At 40.2% G+C, this 24,829-nt stretch overlaps 1 non-coding gene across 1 annotated transcript; it reads right to left on the minus strand.

Annotated features, from left to right (window-relative positions):
- Window positions 1–24,252: 24,252 nt before the first annotated feature.
- LOC118569233 lies at window positions 24,253–24,360 on the minus strand. Its single transcript, XR_004943028.1, has one exon. It is a non-coding gene; the product is annotated as a U6 spliceosomal RNA (small nuclear RNA).
- Between the last annotated feature and the right edge of the window lie 469 nt (window positions 24,361–24,829).

Raw genomic sequence — 24,829 nt, forward strand, 5'->3', positions numbered from 1 at the left:
AATCCCAGGGAGTGGGGGCAGAAAGAGAAAGGTATATAAGGTGTGAGGACCAGGAACTAAGGAGAAAAAAGCATGTAGTTAGTAAAGCATTCGGCTGGTTAAGCATTCAGACTTTCGAGCACAGTTCAACTGAGAGCCATTGGGATGAGGATTCAGAAGCTTGCAGTCTGAGGAAACAAGACCAGCTGAGGAACTGGTGAGGTGAGAAAACTGTGGCTTGTTCTGCTTCTGTGATCTTCCAGCAATCACCCCAATAACTGGCCTCGGGTTTGGTTTCATTAATAAGAATGCTTTAAGATTCTTGCTACATCGCTACAACTGCCAAACATTCTACAGGATACTGAGAGAAGTGACCGAGAGACTCTAGCCCTGTGGGCTGAAGACAGATGCCCCAACTTTACAAAGGAACATTAGGTGACTGTCCAGGCTGCCAGCTGTCTCTGTCTACCCTGCAAGACTCCCAAAAGTTGCTTGCATCCTTCTCCCATTTCTCAGGTAATAATATATCCTTCTGAGGTCTTTGATATAGTTGAAGACTAGATAGGTATAATTTTCTCAGTTATGATAAAAGATAAGTTAGATATAAAAGCTTAAACTCACAAATATTAGATAGGATATCTTTTTTAATATTGTAACTGTAATTCTTGCTTGATAATTGTTTTGTTATTTGTAATTTTACTATGTGAAAGTTAACCTTCCTTTTTTAACAAAAAAGAAAAGGGGAAGTGCTGTGGATATCACTCTGTATAAATAAAATGCTGATTGGCCAGTAGCCAGGCAGGAAGTATAGGCGGGACAAGTAGAGAAGAGAATTCTGGGAAGTGGAAGGCAGAGAGAGAGACACACACGGCCAGCCACCACCATGACAAGAAAGAGATAAGGTACTGGTAAGCCATGAGCCATGTGGCAAAGTATAGATTAACAGAAATGGGTTAATTTAAGATAGAAGAAGTAGATAACAAGAAGCCTGCCACGGCTATACAGTTTATAAGTAATATAAGTTTCTCTGTGTTTACTTGGTTGGGTCTGAGCATCTATGGGCCTGGTGGGTGAGAGAGATTTGTCCTGACTGTGGGCCAGGCAGGAAAACTCTAACTACAGGAAGGAAAGCTCAGTATGAAGAGTGTCTACTTCTTTTGCAGAGGACCTAAATTTGCTTCCCAGCACCCATGTCAGGTGGCTCACAATCACGCTTAACTCCAGATCCAGGGATATCTGATGCCTCTGACTTCCTCGGGGGGGGGGGGGGAGGGCATTTGTACACACACGCTCTCTTACACACACACACACACACACACACACACACACACACACACACACACACACACAAAGCGAGAAGTGTTGCCCACATTTCTGTTATCCAAACAAAGATATAGGATATTTCAAGAAAGTAGTTGGATAAGAAGTCTGAAAAAGAGGTGGTGGGGCTGGAGAGTTGGCTCAGGGATTAAGAGTACTTGCTGCTCTCCCAGAAGACCCCAGTTTGGTTTCTAGCTCCCACACTGGGTCACTCACCACTGCCTGTTACTCCTCTTCTATGGCAATGTAACTCCCTCTTTTGGTCTCCACAAGTACCTCACATATGTCATTCCCACACTCCTCCTCTGATAAATAAAAATAAATCTTTAAAACCACAGCAATATGCGGGTTGGTGGTGTCACAGGCCTTTAATCCCAGCACTCGGGAGGCAGAGGCAGGCAGATCTCTGAGTTTGAGGCCAGCCTGGTCTAAAAAGTGAGTTCCAGGACAGCCAGGGCTGTTGCACAGAGAAATCCTGTCTCGAAAAACCATCACTAATAACAGAAATCTGGATTTTTGAAAAATGCTTCAGGATTAAATTAAAATTTTCATCAATACAGGCAGCAGGTATTTGAAAATATGTGGTTAAATAAGGTACTCTAAGGAGGAATTATTGAGAAATATGCCACAATCTTTATAATGTCTACAAGTAAAGCTACTCAAAGACATCCCCCTACCCCCATGAAACATGAAATCATGTTTATCCTCCTGTGAATGCTGATGTTCTGGTTAGTTTTTGTTAAGTTGACACAAACTAGGGTGTTGTGGAATATTCCTTTACACTGTGTGAAGATGTATCACTGTGATGGGTTTCATAAAGAGCTCAATGGCCATAGCTAGGCAGGAAGAGGTGAGGTGGGACTGCTGGGGACAGAGAGGACTCATAGAGGAGGAAAGACAGAGTCGCCAGCCAGATGCAGAGGAAGCAGGATGAGTAGTACAGAATGAAGGTAATCGAGCCATGTAAAAGAACACAGATGAAAAAATATGGGCTTTAAGTTTTTAAGTTAATTTAGACTATAAGAACTAGTTAGGAACAAGCTGAAGCTAGGGCAAGCCTTCATAATTAAGAATAAGTTTCTGTGTCATGATTTGGGAATTGGCTGGAGGGACAGAGTAAGACTTGTTACAGCAGGGCTATGTAGGAAGACAGAACCTCAGTTAAGAAAATGCCTCTGTTAGATTAGCATGTAGGCAAGTCTGTGGGAGCATTTTCTTGATTAATACTGATGTGGGTGTGCCCCCTGTTCTGTGGGTAGTGCCAGCTCTAGACAGGTGGTCCTGAGTTGTATTAAAAAGGGGTAGCTGAGCAAGCAATGGGGAGAAAACTAGGAAGCAGAATTACTTCATGGCTGCTGCTTCAGTTCCTAACTCCAGGTTCCTGCCTTGGGTTACTGACTTCCCTTGATGACAGACTTTAATTGAGACTTGCAAGATAAATAAACCCATTCCTCTTCCAGTTGGCTTTGGTCACAGTAATAGAGAAGCGAACTAAGACATGTCCTTGAGATTAAATTTTTCTTAATAATTTTGTGTATTTAATGTATGTATGTATGTATATGTATATAAGTGTGTGTGTGTGGTGTGTGCACACATGTTGTGTGTTTGTGCCTGCGTGTGTACTACAAGATGTCAGAGGATGACATGAGGTGTCTTGCTCTAACATTCTCTTTAATATTCCCTTGAGGCAGGATCTCTCACTGAGCTAGGCTGGTGTCTAGCAAGCCCGAGAGATCCATTTGTGTCCAACTGCACAGAGTTGGGATTACAGGCATGTGCATGGCCATCCCCTTCATTTTACATGAATGCTGCTGTCTCAATTCAAGTCTTTATTGCATGCACAGCAAATATTCTTGCCCATTGAGACATTTCTTCAGTTTGTAAACTGTGCTTTAGAAGAGCTAGTGGGCTTGATTAACGTAACTAGTTCATCTCTTCATTTGGTTTGTGACTGAATTAATCATGCCATGATTTATGCTGAATAATTTGATTCCACTATGACCCAGTTGTATTTGTTTAGTTTTTCATTAGTTAAGATGGACTGATATAGGCTGATTGTGTTTATAAAGTCATTTGACTCGCCCAGATTTAAAAAAAGCATAAAAGAACCTTAGATGCTAATATAGACTAAATAAATAGCAGCTACCTAAAACACAAAGTCAAAAGTCACACATAGCTGGGTGTAGTGGTGCACGCCTTTAACCTCAGGAGTCCACTCAGGAGTCAGAGACAGGCAGATTTCTATGAATTCAAGGCCAGCCTCGTCTACATAGTGAGTTCCATGATAGTCAGTGATATGTATGGGGATACTCTCTCTCTCTCTCAATTAAAAAAAAAAGCCACACATTTCTTATTGTACATGTCTAGTTTTTACATGAATGATTATGGCTTCAAGGTAAATAAGCTTTAGGAAATTATTTTCTACTGTTTATCCTTTGATGGTTTGGCATTGTTGGTGCCTCCTTTGTGGACAAAGATTAGGAGATGGTAAAACTAAGGTATGTCGGGGCTGGAAGACTGTTCAGTGGGTAAGAGTTCATATTGCCCTTGTAGAGGACCCAAGTTGGGTTCCCAGCACCCATTTTAGGAATTCTGATAGGAACTAAGGCTGACTTTACAGGAGGAAACTCATGCCTTGTAGTGTAAATCTGATCAAGAGCCTGTGGTTAGGGGAGGACATGGGTCCTTAGGGAGGGCCAACTACAATTATTCAGCCTAATGGTCATAGTATGAAGCTGCCTTCTAAATATGTACAGCTGTGCCGATAGATCAGTGCAGCTCCCAGGGCTAATCAGGGAAGCTTCTTTGAACAGTGGGCAACAGACTATGCATACTCATTCCTGGTCAAAGTGCAGAGAATTCACATCTGTGGAGTACTCAGTCTTAAATGGGACATCTGCATCACATACTCTTCCCCCAAAGCTCAGGGAACACTGTGGAAGAGGGTGTGGAAAGATTGTAAGAGCTAGAGATTAGAGAGGACTGAGGCAAGACAGGACTGTTGTTCTCATGATCTCATAGGAGCTGTTGCTACCTACACACGACCTGCAGAAGATCAAGCCGATCAGTAGTCCAGCCTGGATAAGGAAGAGACAGATAAGCTCCCACCCCTAGCAGTAGAGCTATTGATAGTTGATGGCTGCCAAGGGAAGAAGAGTCAGTTTTCTTTAGGGTGGCCCATGGTGAGTAGCTCATGCTCTAGATCAGTGGTTCTCAACTTTCCTAATGCTGTGACTCTTTAATATAGTTTCTCATGTTGTGGTGACCCCAACCATAAAATTATTTTCATTGCTACTTTAAAACTGTAATTTTGCTGCTGTTATGAATCAGAATGTAAATATCTGATATGCAGGATGTCTGATATACAATCCCTGTGATAGGGTCATTCAACCCCCAAAGGAGTCAAAATCCACAGGTTGAGAACCACTGCTCTAATGGATGGCCATACAGCTATGAGCATGTGAATGGTGATACTAGTTATACTCAGTGGGTTTTGCTGCCAGGCAAAAATATGATTTTTTAAAAGAAAGTCTTTCATTACATAAATCAAAGAAAGAAAAAAACTTTTATGTTTTATTTTTATTTATTTACTTCTTTTTCGAGACAGGGTTTCTCTGTGTAATTTTGGTGCCTGTCCTGGATCTCACTCTGTAGACCAGGCTAGCCTCAAACTCACAGAGATCCGCCTGCCTCTGCCTTCCAAGTGCTGGGATTAAAGGCGTGTGTCACGACTGCCCAGCAAGAAAGAAACTTTTAGTGACTCTATAACAACTGGAATTCATTACCTTTGGCTGTAGAAGAGACCCGTCCTTCTTGCCCCCTGCCCCCTGAGCTCAGCTGTGTAATTGGAAGTCATGGAGATTCTGCCAGGTTCTATGTTTTCTTTTTAAGAATTAATTAATTATTCTTGTTTTTGTGTGTGCATCTTGTGCATACAAGTTCATGTTTGCATGCAGATGTGTAGGGAAGGCAGATGCTGACATTGGATATCTTCCTCTGTAATGATCCACTTTGTTTTTTGAGATAGGATCTATCAGTGAACCTGGAGGTATCCTCATCAAGTCCCAGAGATCTTCTCATCACAGCCTCTCCAGTGCTGGGATTCCAGGTTGATGCCATTATGCCTGGCTTGTTTTTCAGTGGGTCCTTGGGAGTGAACTCAGGTCCACATGCTTGTGTGGCAATCATTTTACTGACTGAGCCATCTCACCAGCTCTGGGCTCTGTATTTTGTCTTTTCAGTGATCTCACTAAAAAAGAAACCTCTATTATGATAGAATGAACACACACTTGAAGTGGTAGGCATATAATCACATTCAACAGAAATAAGGACAATTATTTGATTTTGGATCTCATCATTAACTGTTTAGCAAATAGTCTCTGACTTTTTCCAAAATATGTCAAAATATTGAACATACTTCAAAACCTGCAATCTTATGTTTTGCTGTATATTCTTGACATTTAATAAAATACCTTGGACATTTTTAGAAATTAATACATTCATCTTTTCTGATTCACATGAAGAATTCAAAGTTTGCTACTAAAATATATACCAATTACAATCTAATTTAAAATTAATCTTGCTATATACATCCTTAAACATAGTCTGAGGGTTGGAGGGAGGAGGAACAGATCCTGCTTCAAATAACCAAAACTCAGTGTCCTTGCTCTGGTTTAGTTTTCTTTTCTTTTTTTTTTTTGAGCTGAGGATCGAACCCAGGGCCTTGCGCTTGCTAGGCAAGTTCTCTACCACTGAGCTAAATCCCCAACCCTCTGGTTTAGTGTTAAAGAATGATTTAATTTTAAAAGTGTATGCGTGTGTGTGTGTGTGTGTGTGTGTGTGTGTGTGTGTGTGTGTGTCTGTGTCTGTCTGTCTGTCTGTCTGTGGGTATGTTCATAAGAGTGCAGGTTTGCCTAAGGAGGCCAGAGGTGTTGCATTTCCTGGAGCAGTAGCCCCAGGTTGTGAGCTAACCAACATCTGAGGAATAGAATGCCAGTCGTCAGTTGTCTACAGGAGCAATATGTGTTTTTAGGTGCTGAGCCATCTCTCCATTTCCTCTTGCTCTGTTTTCTTTTTTGTGCAAACAAGTCAGTGTGCTCCCATGTGCACAGATGTGCACACAAACTATCCCAATTCCCTACGGTGTAGCTTACCTTCTCCAAACGTTCATTCCCACCTCTCAGAACCTAAGATTATAATTTCAGCCTGATGCCCCTCTTTTGATGTTTGTCTTCGTTCTCCTAAAGTATCTTTTCTGGATGTCATCTTTATCAACTCTTTTTGTAGAAATAAGTCTCAGGCATATTTTTTATAGTGTCTCTGATGACAGCTATAAAAAATAACTTCAGATAGAGTGATCTGACAATTTATCAAACTAATTGGGACATTTTAAGTCTGAGAAAGGGAATTCTCAACAAATCAAGTATTCATTTCAGGCTGCTTTTTAAGATGTGTGTGTGTGTGTGTGTGTGTGTGTGTGTGTGTGTGTGTGTGTATGTGCAGGCATGTGTGCACCCTGGGGTGATAGACAGATAGACAGACAGATAGAGACTGTGTTCATGATGTTTATGTAATGGCAGGACAACATTTGGGAGCTGGTTCCACTGTGGTCTCTGGGGATCTAATTTACCATGAGGCTTGCATGCAGCCTTGTCTCCTGCTAAGCCATCTCACTAGCCCCATTCTCTCTATTTTAATGATATTTCAGATAGCAGTCTACTTCCCCCCATATTTTTCCTTCCCTCATAGTATTTTGCCTTACATAAACACATTTAAAATTTACTAAATAGCTCTCAAAATATATTTATGACTAGCACTATGGAGATCTGTCAATCACCTCTTTCGTGTTCCTCTGCAGGATTGATCTAGCCTGGCCTACTTGATGCTATCTACATCTTTTGTCCAGTTTAGCACCTGTATCTCATTACACACTTGAATAGCTATTTAACCTTGCACAAACACCCATATGGTAACGTTTGAGACCTGGCGCAAGAGATAAAGGCAAGTAATTACTGCTCACACTTAACGTTTTATCTTCTTGCCATTTAAAGCTTTTTATAGAAGCACTGATAATCGGAGTGATTAAACCATGGCTGGGTTTTCCATTCTTCCAGTGCATTTTTATGGTCCAGACTCAACAAAACCTGAGATTTTAAAAAGTGGAGATCTTATCTGATGCAGGAAGACCGTTTATCATATCTGCGGAAGTGGAAGTACACAACATGAAAGAGAGGAAGTGTGTAGTGGACCGAGTGCTTCATTTCACTGGACACAGGCCCTGCTCACAAAGTGGAAACAGCATCTATTAAAAGTGGCTGAAAATGTCATGATAATGCCTCCTTACTTCCTCTAATAAAATTATCATATCAAACCATCCTCTAAACTCATTGTGTGGGCTTGGTGAGAAAGGATTTGATTACCATGTATAAAGCCCCAGCTTCCCTTTGGTCTCCAGCACTGCAAAAAAAAACAAGCAAACATCACAGCGGACTACTGTATACACACATGTTTGTGTGTGTATATGAGCATATATACACCACAGCACTCATGTGGAGATCAGAGGACAAGTTGAGGGAGTCTGTCAGTTCTGTCCTTCCACCACATTGGTCCTTGGTATTAAACTCAAGTCCTCAGACTTGGTGGCAAGTGCCTTCACTTTCTGAGACATCTTGTTGGCCCTGGACTACTGTGCAATGAATAGGAGAAACTCCACATTAGAAAGGGAAGTTTAAACGTGGATGAAGGGTGCCTGTGTCATCGTACTGACTCGAACATTGGTTAGCTCTTTAATCAAAAAGGATAAAAGCAATCACTTCAAGTCTCTGACACACCTTTTTGCATATACTATGAATCATCAAAACAATCAGAACATAACAGGTAGGAATGACCCGTAACAGAGAAGGCTTCAGTTCTGATAGGTTGCCTATTTTTGTGCAGCAGTTACAGAGACCTGAGGTGAACATGTTCTCTGGTTAATTTGGTAGGCATCTCCTCACAGAAGAATGCTTAGTACACACACAAGAGAATGGAGGACAGCTTCCAGGATTAACTGGTCTGGGGGAGGGGTAAGAGAGGGTAAATGACAGGCTCCTGACCCACTCCCTATCAGAAATTTCTCCTCTACTCAACCCCTCCCATCATTCCCAAAGGGCTGGAGATTCTAACAGTGCTGTGGAGAGGACTAAAAAAACTAAGCTAGCTTGCAGACTCCATCATTCCATTTTGCACATTCCCGGCACTCTGGTGGTGTAGAAAGTACCAGTTTCATTGAAAGAATGAAGAATGGGCTTAAATATTAGTTTTTGAAGTTCACAAAATATTTATATTGATGCCAAAACCCCCACCAAACAACAAAACAAAACAAAACAAACAAACAAACAAAAACCAGTTTCCACCTTAAAGGAAATGAGAGGAGTTTATTCTGGGACCAATTTTGAGTGAGCATGACTAGGAAACACCAATTTAGGTTTCCCCAATTCCATGTTTCATTATAGAAGCAGTTTCATAGATAGCTTTACAGAACCAAAAAAGGCTTAAGTCAAGGCAGTTAAAAAGTACAATGTTTGGTACACCAGAGAGGCAGTTGCAGCAATATGATGAAATCTCTCCTATAGGTCTCTGCTATTACTGGATGATATTTTTAGCTTTTGGATTGATGCAAGCTAGTGATCTACTAATAGATTTGCAATAGATTCTGAGAGGTTTTTATCTGTTAACCACAGGGTGTTAGTTCCAATGCAGGGGTGGGCAAGGGATGGTTGTATAGGGGACTAAAGCTAGCCTAATATAAGATAATGAGGCTGTAGGCCTGCAGCATTCCAGCCTTGTCTCAGTATCACTACATTTCTAATCAGTCTTTGCAGACCCAAGAATTCTCACTGACATTTGTGATATCTCATTTTCTCAGAAAGAAGCTCACATAAATGCATATACATGAACACCTGCAAGTACATATTTTATGGTATAAGCATAGAAAAAGACAAAAGCCTAAACTGCATTTAGAATTTCAGGGGAGGGGATGGCAGATTTGCATGTTTTCCTTTAGAAAATCTGTATTATAGCTGGGCGGTGGTGGCAAGTGCCTTTAATCCCAGCACTCGGGAAGCAGAGCCAGGTGGATCTCTGAGTTTGAGGCCAGCCTAGTCTATAAAGCAAGATCCTGTACATGAACCAAAACTACACCAAGAAACCCTGTCTCGAAAAACAAAAAACAAAATTTTTATTAGATGCTTTTGTTGAACTGAGTATTGAAAAGAAAAGCATAAAATCAAACATTTAAAAAATTCTGGAGGTCTGGAGAAGTGGTGCAGTGGTTAAGAGCGCATGCTGTTCTTCCAGAGGACCTGGGTTCAATTCCCAGCACCCACATGGCAGTTTACAACTATCTATAACTCCAAGATCTGACACCCTCACACAAACATACATGGTGAATGCACATAAAATTAAAAATAAATAAATTAAAAAAAATTCTGTACCCTCTTTATTGTCCCCTGGAAGTGCAAAAGTCAGGGATTTTTAGTGTGTTCAGAGTTAGACAACCACCACCACAGCTGATCTTAGAACATTTCATCAGGCCTGAGAGAAACTGGTACCCTTTCTCCGTCATCTCTCCATCCTTTTGTTCTCCTAGGCAACCATATAGATCTATCTCTTATCAAGAGGCTCACCTCTCCTGTCCATTGCACACAATCAGAATCATACAATGCTTGGTTCTTTATACATGGCTTTGTGCTTTTAAGATTCATCTTTATTACAACATTTAATGGGACCTCAATATTTTCTATGGTTAAACAATATCCCACTGTGTGAGTATATCATATGTGTTAATCTAAAAATCAGTTGATGGACATTTGTTTTCTGTTGTTGACTATATGGACAATGTATCTCTAAATGTTTGTGGTGTTTTTTTGTTTGTTTGTTTTTTGGAGGGGTAGGCATGTCTTTACATTTCCCACAAGCCAAGCAGTGGAACATCTAAGTCATTGACAACTCTACATTTAGCCACTTTAGAAATCACTAGGCTGTTTCCTAGCAAGCTGAAGAACTTTCATGTACCCACCTGTGATGTTTGGGAATTCCTATATCTTTTCATCTTCTCCCATGCTTGCCCTCTGTCTTCTTACTGTTTGTAGCTACTCTCTAGAGGCTAAAGGCTATTTTCTCATAATGTTGATTTGTATTTCCTTGATAACTAATGATCCATTTTGATTTTGATGTTCAGTATAATACAATGTTGTGAAATTTAAACCTGAGACACAGAAACAATTTCATGTTTAAGATAGTTACACTGGGCCACCATCCTTGTCCCCTGTAGCTATGAGTTTTGTGTTAACTCATCACTGGTTATTGTGAGGAAAAGAATTTGAGACTAAGTGAGGACCTATATCATTATGGTGCTTTACCTCAGTCTCCCTTCCCCACCCCCTACAAAGGTTTATTTCCCATTCCAACAAGTATTCTCTTGAAACCACTTTGAGGGTCAACTGAACAATCCTTTCAGGGTTGCAAATCAGATATCCTGCATACCAGATATTTACATTACAATTCATAACAGAAGCAACATTACAGTAATGAAGTGGCAACGAAAATAATTTTATGGTTGGGGGTCATTACAGCATGAGAAACTGTATTAAAGCGTCGCAGCATTAGGAGGGTTGAGAACCAGTGACTTAAGGAAATACTTTGCGCAGGTCCTTTCCTCAAACTGGAATGCCTATGCAGTGCCCACACACAAAGGAATATCCTCTCAAAACTTTGACATCTTCCAATCTTCTTCCTGAATGTTAGCTCAGAAATCGTAACATCTTTACCTCTCCATCTCAAAATGAAACTCCATTTTTCTTCCTTTTGGGGGTGGTAGTGATGGTGGTAGGGTTGTGCTATATTGTTTAGTCTGGCCTGGAACTCCCTGTTTGCTCAAGTTGTCCTTGAGCTCACGATCTTCCTGAACCACCCACCTAGAATGCTGAGATTACAGATGTGTGCTACCACACCTGACTTGATAATTAAAAAATAATCATAATTTGCATATATGGATTATATATAATAATGGATTTCATTATGATGCTTTTGTATATGTATGTGGTGTTTTAAAATTATGTTCACCCCTCCATTACAGTCTCTTGTTCCCCATCCATTCCAACTAATTTCCTTCCTCTCTTCAATTGGTTCCCACTCTCCTTTCATTTTTTTGTGTTCTGTGAACCAATGAGTTTAGTTAGGGGTCATTTAACAGAAGCATGAGCAACTTCTCACTAGTGCATCATTATTAACTCCCAATAATCCTCAGCAAGGAGTGGGGTCTCATGAGTTCTTCCCTTTACCTGCATGATAGGATGTTGACAGTCTAACCTGGTGCAGCTACTCATAAGTGGTGTGGGTTCAGGACTACCATGGCCATACTCCCCCCATTCCAACTGCTCTTATATTCTTTCTTTTTCCCTCTTTTGAAATGTTCCCCAAGCCTTGGGAGTCGGGGGGGGGGGGCATAATATAGATGTCTTGTTCAGGACTGAGCAGTCAGTAGTCACTTTCAGTAGTCACTTACTTTCATCACTTCATTTTACTAATTAAAATTTTCATTTGTTTTACATCCGACTGAAGTCCTCACTGCCCACCCCCATGCCCTTCACCTCTCCTCTGCCACTCCTCCATTCACTCCTCCTCTGTTCAGAAAGGGTAAGGCCTCCCATGGGTGTCAACAAAACATGGCATATCAAGTTGAGATAGGATTAAGCTCCCCCCTTTGTATTAAGGCTGATCCAGGCAACTCAGTATGGGGAATAGGTTCCCAAAAGCCAGGACAGGCTCTGATCCCACTGCTAAGAGTCTCACAAATAGGCTAAGCTACACAGCTGTCACAATATGTAGAGGACCTAGGTCAGTTCCATGCAGGCTCCTTAGCTGTTGGTCCAGAGTCTGTGAGCTTCTATGAGCCCAGGGGAGTTGTCTCTGTGGGTTCCCTTGTGATGTCCTTGACCTCCCCCAACCCTTATGCATCCCTTTTAAGGTCCTCCTTGTTACCTAACCTCTCTGGGGCTGGGGAGTGTAGCCTGGTTATCCTTTACTTTTCAGCTAATACCCACTTCTGAGTGAGTATATACCATGTTTGTCTTTCTGGGTCTGGGTTAGCTCACTTAGGATATTTTTTTTTCTAGCTCCATCCATGTGCCTGGAAATTTCTTGATGACATTATTGTTTTTAACTGCTGAGTAATATTCCATTATGTAATAATTTCGCTGTCCTTTTTTCCAGCACTTGTTTTTCAGTCTTAAAGTACTCTTTGACTTTCTTTCTGTTCCTGATCAAGCTTAACTGCTCGTTATATGCTCTGGAGGCCTCCGTGTGTGTGTGTGTGTGTGTGTGTGTGTGTGTGTGTGTGTGTGTGTGTGTGTGGTTTTGTCCATTTTCTTCTTTTCTGATTTTCTCCTTTCCCTTCCTTCCACAGCATCCAGCCATGAAGGACTCCTGAGCCAATAATGGAAAGGAACAGTTCTCTAATAAATTCTGGATAAATTTTCGGTTCTCTGATAAATATCGTTTATGGCAGTGGATAATAAAAAATAAGCATTAAAATATATCACCATGTGATAAGCCTTTCCTCTTAAAGGCATTATATGCACAGTCTTCACACTTTCATACCTGTGCTGACATTTTCCTTCTTCAGAATCTTAAAAAATTATGGCTGTAACTTTAATAAAATGAGCATGAAGGCCAGAGGAGGAGCTGTTTCTAATTTCTGCTAGCAAGAAGAAAAAAGATCATATCCCTGTGAGTGTATAGGATGTCTCCATGCTTCTGAAGGGTTGAGTATCACAATATGGTGGAGTTGACTTCTTTTCTTCACTCTTTTGGTGGGAACTTGTTACCCACTGTGTTGGAAGCTCCTTTGTACATTTTAATCTCCAGATCTGATGTTACATATCCCAGCCTAACCTCAGACTCACTATGTAGTTTAGGATGATCTTGAATTTCTAGCCAGAGTTCTGGGATCATGGGCTTTGAGCAGAGCTGAAGATCAAACCTAGGTCTTCCTCCATGCTACGCAAACACTCTACCAGCTGAGCCACATCCCCAGCTCTCCTCCTCCTCTTCTAATTCTTTCCTTATTATAAGCATACTCATTCTTCTCAAGTTTTCCATTTTTTTCTTTCTTCTCCTTTGTGTGTCCTGATGGAATTCCACATAGATGTCTCTGTTTGGGGCAGTATAATCTGGGATACCTTTACTATTACATTTACCCACATACTTCAAGTACAGTGGTGAATATTTACTTTTTGGTTATATGCCATGGAATCCCATTTCTCTTTACTTTTCAAGCCACCATGTGGGTGCTGGGAATTGAACTCAGGACCTCTGGAAGTGCAGTCGGTGCTCTTAACCTCTGAGCCATCTCTCCAGCTCTCTCTCTCCTTTTTTTTATTCTTTTGAATAGGCATTCATGTCATTCAGTCTGGCCTCAGATTCACTACGTAGCTAAGTCTGGCTCCGAACTCCGCACCATCCCGCCTTTAGCTCCCAAGTCCCAGGGTAACAGGTTAATAGATATGTACTACCAGACTTACCTCAAAGTTATTTTTTAACAAATCTCTTCTAGCTTCATACTTTCCCTGGCATGTCCTTTTATTGATTAATATTATTTATTCATCAGCTTCGGTACTTTGGAATCCCACTAGAAAATGCACTTTGGAATTTATGTTTTAGTAAAACAACAGCATGTTTGCTATTGAGGTAAGAACCGACGTGTGCTAAACAGACTTTCCCTAGCGTAAGTGACTTTCATTGGATTTGCTTCTTCCTGCATCAATAAAAAAGTTCTATTATTGCTCGCCATCACCCTCACGAAAATTTGGATGTAATCTTGACAATTAATTAAATCCTGGATACTGAATCCTGCAGTTCAGGGAAGTGATTTTGTCTCTGGAGTCAATATTCTTGTTCAGGCTTTTCAAGTTCATTATCAACTTATGCTCTCCATCTTGCATGTTACTGGGCATTTTTCCTACTGAGAACTTCATTTTCCTTGTTTCACTTTCTCTGAGTAATTTGCATCTTCTATTAATTATCCTGAGGCTAATTTATCTTGGGGCTTCTCAACTCACTGTCTGCCAGATCCATTTTTACATGTTTTTTGAAATCTTTCTGAATTTGTCTGAATTTGAACCTTTCCATCATTCCTCTTTCTATCACAAACATAAAATGAGGGTAGGCATATCATCTGTTCTTAAGGACTAGTGCCAGGAAATTTTGTTCGAACTTTCTTTGGCACTCTTAAAATAAATGTGTATTTTTGCATTCGCCTCAAAAATTTCATGAGCACCTCCTCGTAGTAAACAGAAAGTAAATGCTCTTCCTTGTATTCCTCTTTAAGCACAGTCTTAGCTGAAATCTGTGTAGGAAAGTGCATTTCTTGCTGGGATGTGGTGACACATGCTTTCATCCCAGCACTCAGGAGGCAGGAAGGTGGATCTCTGTGAGGTCAAGGCCAGCCTGGTCTACAGAGTGAGTTTCAGGACAGCCAAAGTTATACCTAGAAACCTTGTCTTGCAAAAGCAAAAGAACAACAACAACAACAACAACAACAAAAGTGCGTTTCTATTGGACTAGTAAACAACTCCCAATAGATGTCCAAGGAGGATTTATTTTCCTTCATTTTCCATTTCCAGAGGAGCTTTCAACGTCAGCTATGATTCTCTCAGACATCTTACAGTATCATTGGACTTGAGAGGGTCAAATTCATTGATTCTGCCACGTGGTCATGGCACATGCCTTTAATCCTAGCACTTCAAGAGGCAGAGGCAGGCAGATTTCTGTGAGTTCGAGGCCAGCCTGGTCTACAGAGTGAGATCCAGTACAGCCAGGATGATTACACAGAAAAACCCTGTCTCAACAACAACAACAAGAAAATTCATTGATTCCTTCTTATCTTGCCAGCTCCTGTTAAGCATCTACTATCAGGGAAACAGTCCTCAGAAGTACAGACACAGGCACCTTATTCCTGTGCTTCATGGGAAGGGTGACTTGCTGGATGTCTCCTTTGGAGGGTGTCAGGTTTGGCAAATAAAAGCAAAGGACAAGAGCTGAGAGATGGCTCAGTGGTTAAGAGCACTTGCTATTTTGTAAAAGACCTGGGTTTGGGTAGTAGCACCCACATGGTGGCTCACAGCCATGTGTAGCTCCAGTTTCAGGGCATCTGCCACTGTCTTCTGACCTCCATGGGCAGGCAGCAGGCACATATTTAGTGCATATACATACATGTAGGCAAAAGTCAGACTCATAAATAGTGGATTCAATTCAAACAATGATGCAGAATTCTTTAAAAGGTAAAAGTGTGCACCAATTATTATATAATTTCCTGTAATACAAACTTAATGTAATCCTAGTAAACTACTTCTTTTTATTCTATTTCTTCATTATTTGAGATCCAGCATCATGAGCATCACAGCTATGTCCTTGATGGAGGATTAGAACTAAGCTATGCCCTTCTTAGTCAGATAATCTTAGTGTACTCTAGCACTCAACAGTCTCTGTGTATTGGAATCTCAGGTCTGTTGTCACAAAGTACAAAAAGTAGGTGGCATAGAAAAGCATTTATTTATTATACTCCATTTCTAGAAGCCTGAAGTCCAAGATCCAATTGCCAACATGATCATGATACCTCTGAAGGAGCTGAGGAAAGATGTCTTGAGACAAAGAACTCTAGTCTTTTCAGTCTTCAGCTGACCCTGGGTATGTCTGTCACTCATTGCTGCTCTTCATCCTCTTCATCCTCATCCTCTTCTCTTTCTCCTTTTCTCAAATTGTTGTGTTGGATTCAGGACCCAGTGTCCCCTAGGCTAACCTCATCTTACCTAATTACATCTATAATAGTACTGTAGGTTTGTTAGTTTTATGTCACCTCGACACAAGCTACATCCACTTGAGAAAACACTTACATATGTCTGGCCTATAGCAACATGGTTCACCATTTTCTTGATTGATGAGACCCCAGTGCTCTTTGGATGTGCCTTTCATTTCTGGGCAGGCAGTCTTGGCATGTATAAGAGAATATGCTGAACAAGCCATGGGGAATAAACCAATAAACAGTATTCCTCCATGACATCTGCTTAAATTCCTGCCTCCGGTTCCTGACTCCCATCACTGATGGAATGTGAGCCCAGAGTTGTAAGTTGAAGTAAACCCATTCTTCCTCAAGTTATTTTGGCCATGACGTATTTTCACAGCAATAGAAATCCTAAGAAACACCATTTCCATATAAGGTTCCATTCTGAGGCACTGTAGTTAGGACTGAAATTATCTTTTTGAGTGACGTAATCCAACTGTAGATTATGAGGGATTTAAAAGATCAATTTCAGTATTAGTTGCACTGACTCACTATCACAGCAGAAGGACCCAATAAGTCCATTTACATTCAAGAGTCAAGCCTACTGGAATAACTTTTGTATAGAATGAAAATGAGTTCTTAAAACTTGGAATGGATGAATTAGTCAATAGTTGGCAGTTGTAGCTATGCAAATTACAGATTAGGTAATTTAATGATATGACAAATATTCATACAATATTAAATTTGTAATCTTTATGCGAATATGTTAATTTATTTGATTAAATTACTTTCTGCCATATCAGTTATGTGCTGAGTGTTCAAGCACTCAGTCTATATGTACCTATATGCTAAGTGTAAGAAAACAATAATTATTCCAATTATTAATTTGTAGCAGTTGTAAATATATTTTTTGTGGTAAGAATAGGTTATCTATATATTTGTATCTATATTTGTCTGGAATTTATCTCAGACTATTTTTTAAGATTTATTTATTATGTATACAGTGTTCTGTCTACATGTATGCCTGCAGGCCAGAAGAGGGCACCAGATCCCATTACAGATGGCTGTGAGCCACCATGTGGTTGCTGGGAATTGAACTCAGGACCTCTGGAAGAACAGCCAGTGTTCTTAACCTCTGAGCCATCTCCAGCCCTTGTATCTATATTTGTAAAAGTTAATGGTCAGGTTGGGGATTTAGCTCAGTGGTAGAGCACTTGCCTAGCAAACACAAGGCCCTGGGTTCGATTCTCAGCTCAAAAAATAAGTTAATGGTCAAATAATCTTGGGTACTTTATAAGGAAACAAATAATAATGAGCTATTTATAGCCTGGGGAAAGTTAATACATTTATATAAATGGGGGGTGAAGGCTAAGAATGTAGTCAAGTTGGTATAGTGGCTGTACACTGTATATAAAGCCCTTGGTTTGGTTCCCAACACTGTTCGAAGCCATTAATTCCATCCCATTGGAGGACCAGAAATTCAGCATTATCCTCAGTTACACATCGAATTTCAAGATAACTTAGGCTACATGAAACTTCTCAAAAAGAGAGAGACAGACAGAGAAAGAGACAGACAGACAGACAGAGACAGAGAGAGATGAATATTCTACAAATGATTTGTATAAAAAGTAAATAATGGCTTTAAGCTACTTTAAAACTTTGTGTACAGTGTTCTTTTAAAATAATAGTTACTTAAATAGCCTTTGCTTTCAGTGACTTTCTGTGGTACTTGACATAAAACCTGACTTTGCTACAGCTTGCATATTCTCCCTTTCTAATCCCTGTAATCTCCAAGCATTGCCCTTCCAATCTTTAGTAGCTTGCTATTCTTCAGCCATATTCAGCTTCTTTCTTTTCCTCAAATATGCAAACATTGCTCTAGCACAAGCATTTGTGCTGTGTGTTTGCTCAGCTTATCAAATTCTCCAGTATCTTGGACAGAATAGCCTTTTGCTCTCATTTGAGGGGGAATCCATAGTAAATGAAACAGCTCTCTACACCAGACCCACTGTTTATGTTGCATTTTCTATGAGTTTTCCATTTAAAATTTCTGAAACCATCTACTTTAAGAATAAATTTATAGACTCCATTTCTCCTCCCAATAATGGCAGTGTGATGACAGGAAGTGCTGTTTATACAATTAGCCCGAAACACATTTTCAAAAAAAAAAAGAATACCTATCCAATTAATACAGAGATTTGGATGATGTATTTTTTCTCCTTAGACTTTCAGGAATTATTTTAAAGAAACAATGTGAAATTGAGTATAGGGATAGGCTGAGAGGGTGGCAGAGTCACAACACCATGGTGGGCCTAGCCATGGCAGGTCTACAATTCCAAGGAAATTGCTTATTACTCTGCCAGGACTCAGGGACTAGTTTACTAAGAACTCACCCCCTCTCCATCCTTAATCATTGTAAAAGCCTCATGCTTCCACTGTCTGACAGCTTTTTGCTTCTAAAGTCTAAGAATCTACAGAGAGCTGACAGCACCCTTTCTGTGTTAAGTAGGCTTTCTTCTGTCACAAGAACTAGTTTTAAGAAAATATTTCTATTTAAGAGTTAAGATAGCATTTAGTTCAAGTTATTATTTGGGTCAAATTCATACACTCTTCTCATAGAAGTCTTTTTGCCAGTCTAATAATGATCAGAGTTTTCCAAGGCCGGTGGAGAAGACTGGAAGCATGCTGTGTTCACAGATTGCCAAATGCCCATGCATATCCCCAGGAAGTCTTTGATTTTTTTCTCCTTTCCTCACTCACCCAAACCTAAATATTTAATGTGCAAGATTCTGTTTCAACACAAGTGGCTCTGTGCCAACTCTGTGTTAGTACCCTGCCTGAGGACATGAACCAACTCTTCCAGACGATGGAGAGTGATGTCTATACATGGTTGTCAGCCTCACTTGTAATAATCAATAGGCTTTTTGTTCTATTCTGGTTCCTAAACCTGCATCTGCTAGGTCCTCATAATAAAAAAGAATGGGCCAACTGTATTTTATTACCTCTTCTTCTTTGTGCTTGATGATCAATATTGTTGCTCTGTTGATTGTATCTCACTGTCACTAGCCAGTTTTCCCCATAGGCCCCTTTTAATTTGCTTAAATTAGCTGCAATCAGAGCTTCTTATGCTTGTCTATAAAGTACACATTCAAACTAAAAATGTGTTCTTTTCCCAAAATAGTTTAAAGCTTCTGGGTACATTCTACTCACTACCAAACCCTGTTCTCTTTCTCTCTCTCTCTCTCTCTCTCTCTCTCTCTCTCTCTCTCTCTCTCTCTCTCTCTCACACACACACACACACACACACACACACACACACACACTCACATGCACGCGCGCACACACTGAAAATATGAAGGAAACCTCATCAATCCTCTGGTTCCCCCTTCCCATCGGAGAAAGAGCGATGTTCAAGCTGGCCTTACAGGATTGTTGCTTGGGTCATAGCATGTGCGCTAGATTTGAACAGAAATGGATTCTCATTGCAAAAATGGGGTAATTTGAGGATTAAAGAGATATGAATGTGAAGTTCTGGGTGGTTGGTATAGCCATGGCTGACTCATATTTTGGCAACTTTCTTGTCTTTGGGGTGTGTGTTTAAAATTAAAGAAAGCCATAACGAAAGAAAAACTCAGGAAAACTAACAAAATAAGAAGAGTTTTGCACCCCACAAGAACAAGAGGGCCATGTATTTACTGGTTTGTTTTCCGTTACTGTGATAAAACCCATGACGAAAAGAAACTTGTGGAGGGAAGGTTTTATTTGGCTTACAGGTGGCAGTCCATCATAGAGGGAATCCACAGAAGAGCTCAAGCAGAACCAGGAGGCAAGAACAGTAGCAGAGCCCATGGGGGAACATTCGTCTTATGGCATGCTTTTTATGTAAGCCAAGGCTACTTGCTGAATGGTGGCATCTCCCATAAAGGTCTGGATAACTATTAATTATTAATTAACTACAACAGTTAATCTCCCACAATTATTAATCAAGAAAATGACCCACAGATACACCCATAGGCCAATCCAATTTCTCAGTTGAGGTTTCCCTTTCCCAGGTGACTCAACTTGGTGTCAAGTTGACAAAAACTATCCAGCACACTTCTGGATATTGTGTATGAGGCTGTGCAAAGGCTAGGCAAATGGAGGTTTATGTGGATCTGGGGGAGGCACACCCTGGTGTGGAAGCATGAGCAATTTCACTCATAACTGCTGATGTTAGTTTACTTTCTGCTTACATGTCTTAAAAAATCTGCAAGAAGGATGTGTTTAGCTTGCAATGGCCTTTCAATATCGATTCTCACCCCATTTAGGAACTTCATATTTAAGTTCAACAATAAGAAGTTTTGTAAAGATTGAGTTTTATTCTTCCATTACTTTTAAGACTGTATTTTAGGAGGCTTTAATTGTTACATGCAGAGTAATCCCTATATGTTTGTGGAGAAGATTTATTCCTTGGTGGCCAATTAGGTTTTTTAAGTTGATCATTGTTTAAACGATTACATTTTAAACATATTTGCAAATTATCTTGGAGGTATTTAGTCTTTGTCTCTTACATGAAAGCACTTTGTGTGTGGGTATCTCTGTGTGTGTGTGTTGTCCTGAGGGGGTGTGCTGAATGCACATGAATGTATAGATGTATGCCCTCATATACCACAGGCAAGTGGAGGCCAGAGAAAGGTTTCAGGCATCTTTCTCTATATTCTCCTCCTTATTGCCTTGAAACAGGACTCCCACTGGACTGGAAGCTCACCTTTTTGGTTAGAATGGCTGGCTAGCAAGCTTTAGATTGTGCCTGTCTCCACCTTCACAGTGAAGGTCTTCGGAAAAAGACATTGGAATAGTAATGAGATTGATGTTCGTAGAGTCAATGAATGAAGGTCATGTAGAATTTCTTTCAAGAAGGCCCTTTGCTAGTGACACTTAGTGGAAATTCTAGAATACCTTTGGGCTTAATAACCCTCTTTTTTTGGTAAGTCACATTCTAACTGCAATTATGAAATAGTATTTTAGTCCTTAACTGCATTCTGTTTTTATACATGTAGTTAAAATAATAATACAATAATAATTCAGAGACTCTGTGTTACACAAATAGAAAACAATTTTTAAAACTGATTATCACTAACATCTATTGAATATTTATTATAATTTCACTGACTTCTCTTAACCACTCTCTGTGACAGGGACTCCTCTTCTGGATTTGATGACTATCGAGTGATTTCATCAGCTTTGTTCTAGGTCAAGTATGGAGACTGAAATCAGACAGACTGAACGGAAAGTCAGCAGAAGAGTAGGCTTCATCTTCACAAACTAGTGACTTAGTGAAAGATGCTTACAGTATTTGCTCAACCTGGCTTTTTGGTGTATTCCTGGTGGCATGTGTCAGTCACATAAATGTTTCCTGAGTGCATAATGAGAATGAAAAAAATGTAAATTCTATTTAGGGGGCAAGCCACTGACAATGGCTTTGCATGCAAGTTTGAATCAATCACTAAACAGCTAGGTGACATTACACTGTGAATTACCTACTGATTAGCTTCTTCATGTGTAATTGATGGGTAAGAGTAATCCTTCCTACTTCTGTACCTTTTTTAAATATCTTGTTATATATCTCTCTCCTAGATGTTGTCACACTCTTGAAGGATGGAGAACATTTTATTTTCTTAGATAATTTAGAATTGAGGCAGTTTCTGACATGTGGCAGGCATTCAGTAAACATTAGCTGAATTAAGTGTTTAATTGATTTTTGTTTACCTACAGTCTACTCTTCTTAATTATGTCTCTTGTCTCTGTGATTGTTCCAAATACGTGTTTTCCTTGTTGGTGACCTATGAAGCAAAGCTGTACAATAAACTGGACAAAAGCTTATATTTAAGGGTTGGGGATTTAGCTCAGTGGTAGAGTGCTTGCCTAGCAAGTGCAAGGCCCTCGGTTCAATCCTCAGCTCCAAAAAAAAAAAAAAAAAAAAAAGAAAGAAACTTACATTTAACATACCAGATGCAACATTGCCTGTGCTATATGCTGTTAAAATTCTTATGTTTCTAGACTGAAGATCTAATGGGCACAGCCCATTACCCAGCATAAGTCTTCTATATAAAAGATGCGAAAGAGTACCAGGAATTTTGATGGAGGTGCTCAGTAATCATCCTCCTTTTCACCTCATTCTTCAGTCCATTATGACCAGCATCTATTGTGTTCTGCTGCACCAGAGCTTTTCAGGACCTAACGATTTCTTATGAAAGAGGCAACAATGTGAAAGAGAACAAGCATTCAATGGCCAAAGTTTGATAAGAAGCGGAGTTGTTGCTAAGGAAAAACTCAGTAGGCATGTTGTTCTTTCAAGTACAATGCCAGGTGTTATGTCCCATTTCATGCTGGAAATTTAAAGCTATCTTTCAGGTAGGAGCAGACACATTAAAGAGCTAGAGTCATTTGACATGACCGACAGTGCTTGTCACCATTCTCTTATACCAGGGAATGAGGAACATCATCATTATAAATAACCCAGTTTGCTGTGGAGTTTCCAGGTCAAGAAAAGATAAGAAATTCAAGAATGAAGGAAAGCAAAAGGAGGGGGGAAGGGAGCAATGAAGAAAGGAAGGAAGAGATGGGAGAAGGAAGGAAGGAAGGAAGGAAGGAAGGAAGGAAGGAAGGAAGGAAGGAAGGAAGGGAAACCATTCTATCTCTGTGGTACTTAAGTGTGACATGTGCTTGTGTGGGGGTAAGGCACTTGCAAAGACTGAGTACCTCATCACTTCCTCAGTTCTATCCCCAATACATGTGCTGATTGTGTTTGTTGTTGTATCCTTACCTCTGGTGTTAATTTACTTTTCTATAACATATCTCTCGAAAGGCTCTCTGTAATGGTTGGCTGTATCTACTCTGACTCCATCAGCTACCACTTTCCTTTTGCTTCTTGTGTTCTACCTTTAGGCTTCTGTTTGCACACAGTGCTGCCCTGAGCATCATTTGAACATCTTTTGCTGAACTGTTGTTTGTATTTGGATCATCAAGGAGTAGGTCTGCACATCAGCTTGGGTAGATGCTGCCAACCAGTTTCCAGAGTGGTTGTGTCAACTTCCACTCCCTTTAGGAATGTATAGCATGCTGGTTACTCTATTGGCTCATCAACACCTTTTCATGTTTTATGCATCAATCTTTCTTTCTGATACTCTCTACTAAAATTCAGTCCCATTTAAAGAAGAGATTTCCACAGTGACTGAAATGGAAACTCTTTAACTAGTGTCAAGTAAATGAATACATGAGTGGCAAAGCTCTAGGGAAGAGCAACAGATTCCATCTCTAACTTGTAGGTCCTTTGTCTATTAGCCTTAACTCAACCTATTCTGACTTGCTTTCACACCTACCTGTACTTTCATGATGCTATTTAAAATTTCATACAAGTTACAGATTTATATGTTCATTTCTTGTGTGTGTGTGTGTGTGTGTGTGTGTGTGTGTGTGTGTATGTGTGTGTGTGTGTTATAGGCTAGGCTTTTACATGGGTGCTGGGGCTAACGTAGATCCTAAAGCTTACATGGTGAGCAGTTTGCCCACTGAGCCATCAGCTCCTTAGTGTATTCTTCTTACTCATCCTGCTAGCATCATGTTTCTCAAAGCTGACATCTTGAGGTATGTACTTCTTGGTATTGGAGACCATCGTATGTGCTGTGTGTTGCTCAGAAGCATCACAGATTATATCTAATGGTGCTAGCATTTTCGTCTTTCCAAGGTTCCCCCTCCCCCCCTGCCTTTCCCCCAGTAGTGTCTCAAATGTTTCAAGGCACTAACATATGTACTCTGGCAGCAAGCTAATTCTCAACTGAGATCCCCTTGTATATAATATTAAAAGCTATATGAAAATAAAAATAAGTGCAGTATCAACTTTTTCTCCCCCATATTTTGCTGAGCATCATTCACAAAAAAGCCCTTCAACTATTAAAGCTTTATTAATTCACCTTTTTGTTGCATAGCCCAATTAGAAAAATTTAAAGAACTACATGTTCTTGGGATTAACTCATACTCTATGCAAACCAAACCTCTGAGAAAGGTATGGAGTCTGGGAATGTCAAAGTTTCTATGTTCTCATGGTCTGAGGAAGACTCTTTATATAAGTCATGGTTTCTTTCTTTCTTTTTAAAAATATGGAACGCTTCATGAATTTGCATGTCATCCTTGCGCAGGAGCCATGCTAATCTTCTCTGTATCATTCCAATTGTAGTATATGTGCTGCTGAAGCGAAGCACTTTGGTTCCTTTCTTAATGATGTTAGAGGCTGTACCTAGGGATTTGTAAATACTAGGAAAGTGCTCTACCACTCAGCTGTACTTACAGTCCTTTCATTGCTTTATTTTGGGACAGGATCTCACAAGGTGCCCATGCTGGCCTTGCTTTTGCTGTGCACCATATAGTGGCCTTGGATTCACTCTGTAGCCCACAGTGGTCCTGAATGTCCTCTGTAGCCCACAGTGGTCCTGAATGTCCTCTGTATTCCACAGTGGTCATGAATGTCCTCTGTAGCCCACAGTGGTCTTGAATGTACTCTATAGCCCACAGTGGTCTTGAATGTCCTCTGTAGCCCACAGTGGTCCTGAATGTCCTCTGTAGCCCACAGTGGTCTTGAATGTCCTCTGTAGCCCACAGTGGTCTTGAATGTACTCTGCAGCTCAGCCTGGCATTGAATTCACTCTGTAGCCACAGGGTCTTGAATTTATA

The sequence above is a fragment of the Onychomys torridus genome, chromosome 17, assembly GCF_903995425.1.
Source record: "Onychomys torridus chromosome 17, mOncTor1.1, whole genome shotgun sequence".
Lineage (NCBI taxonomy): Eukaryota > Metazoa > Chordata > Mammalia > Rodentia > Cricetidae > Onychomys > Onychomys torridus.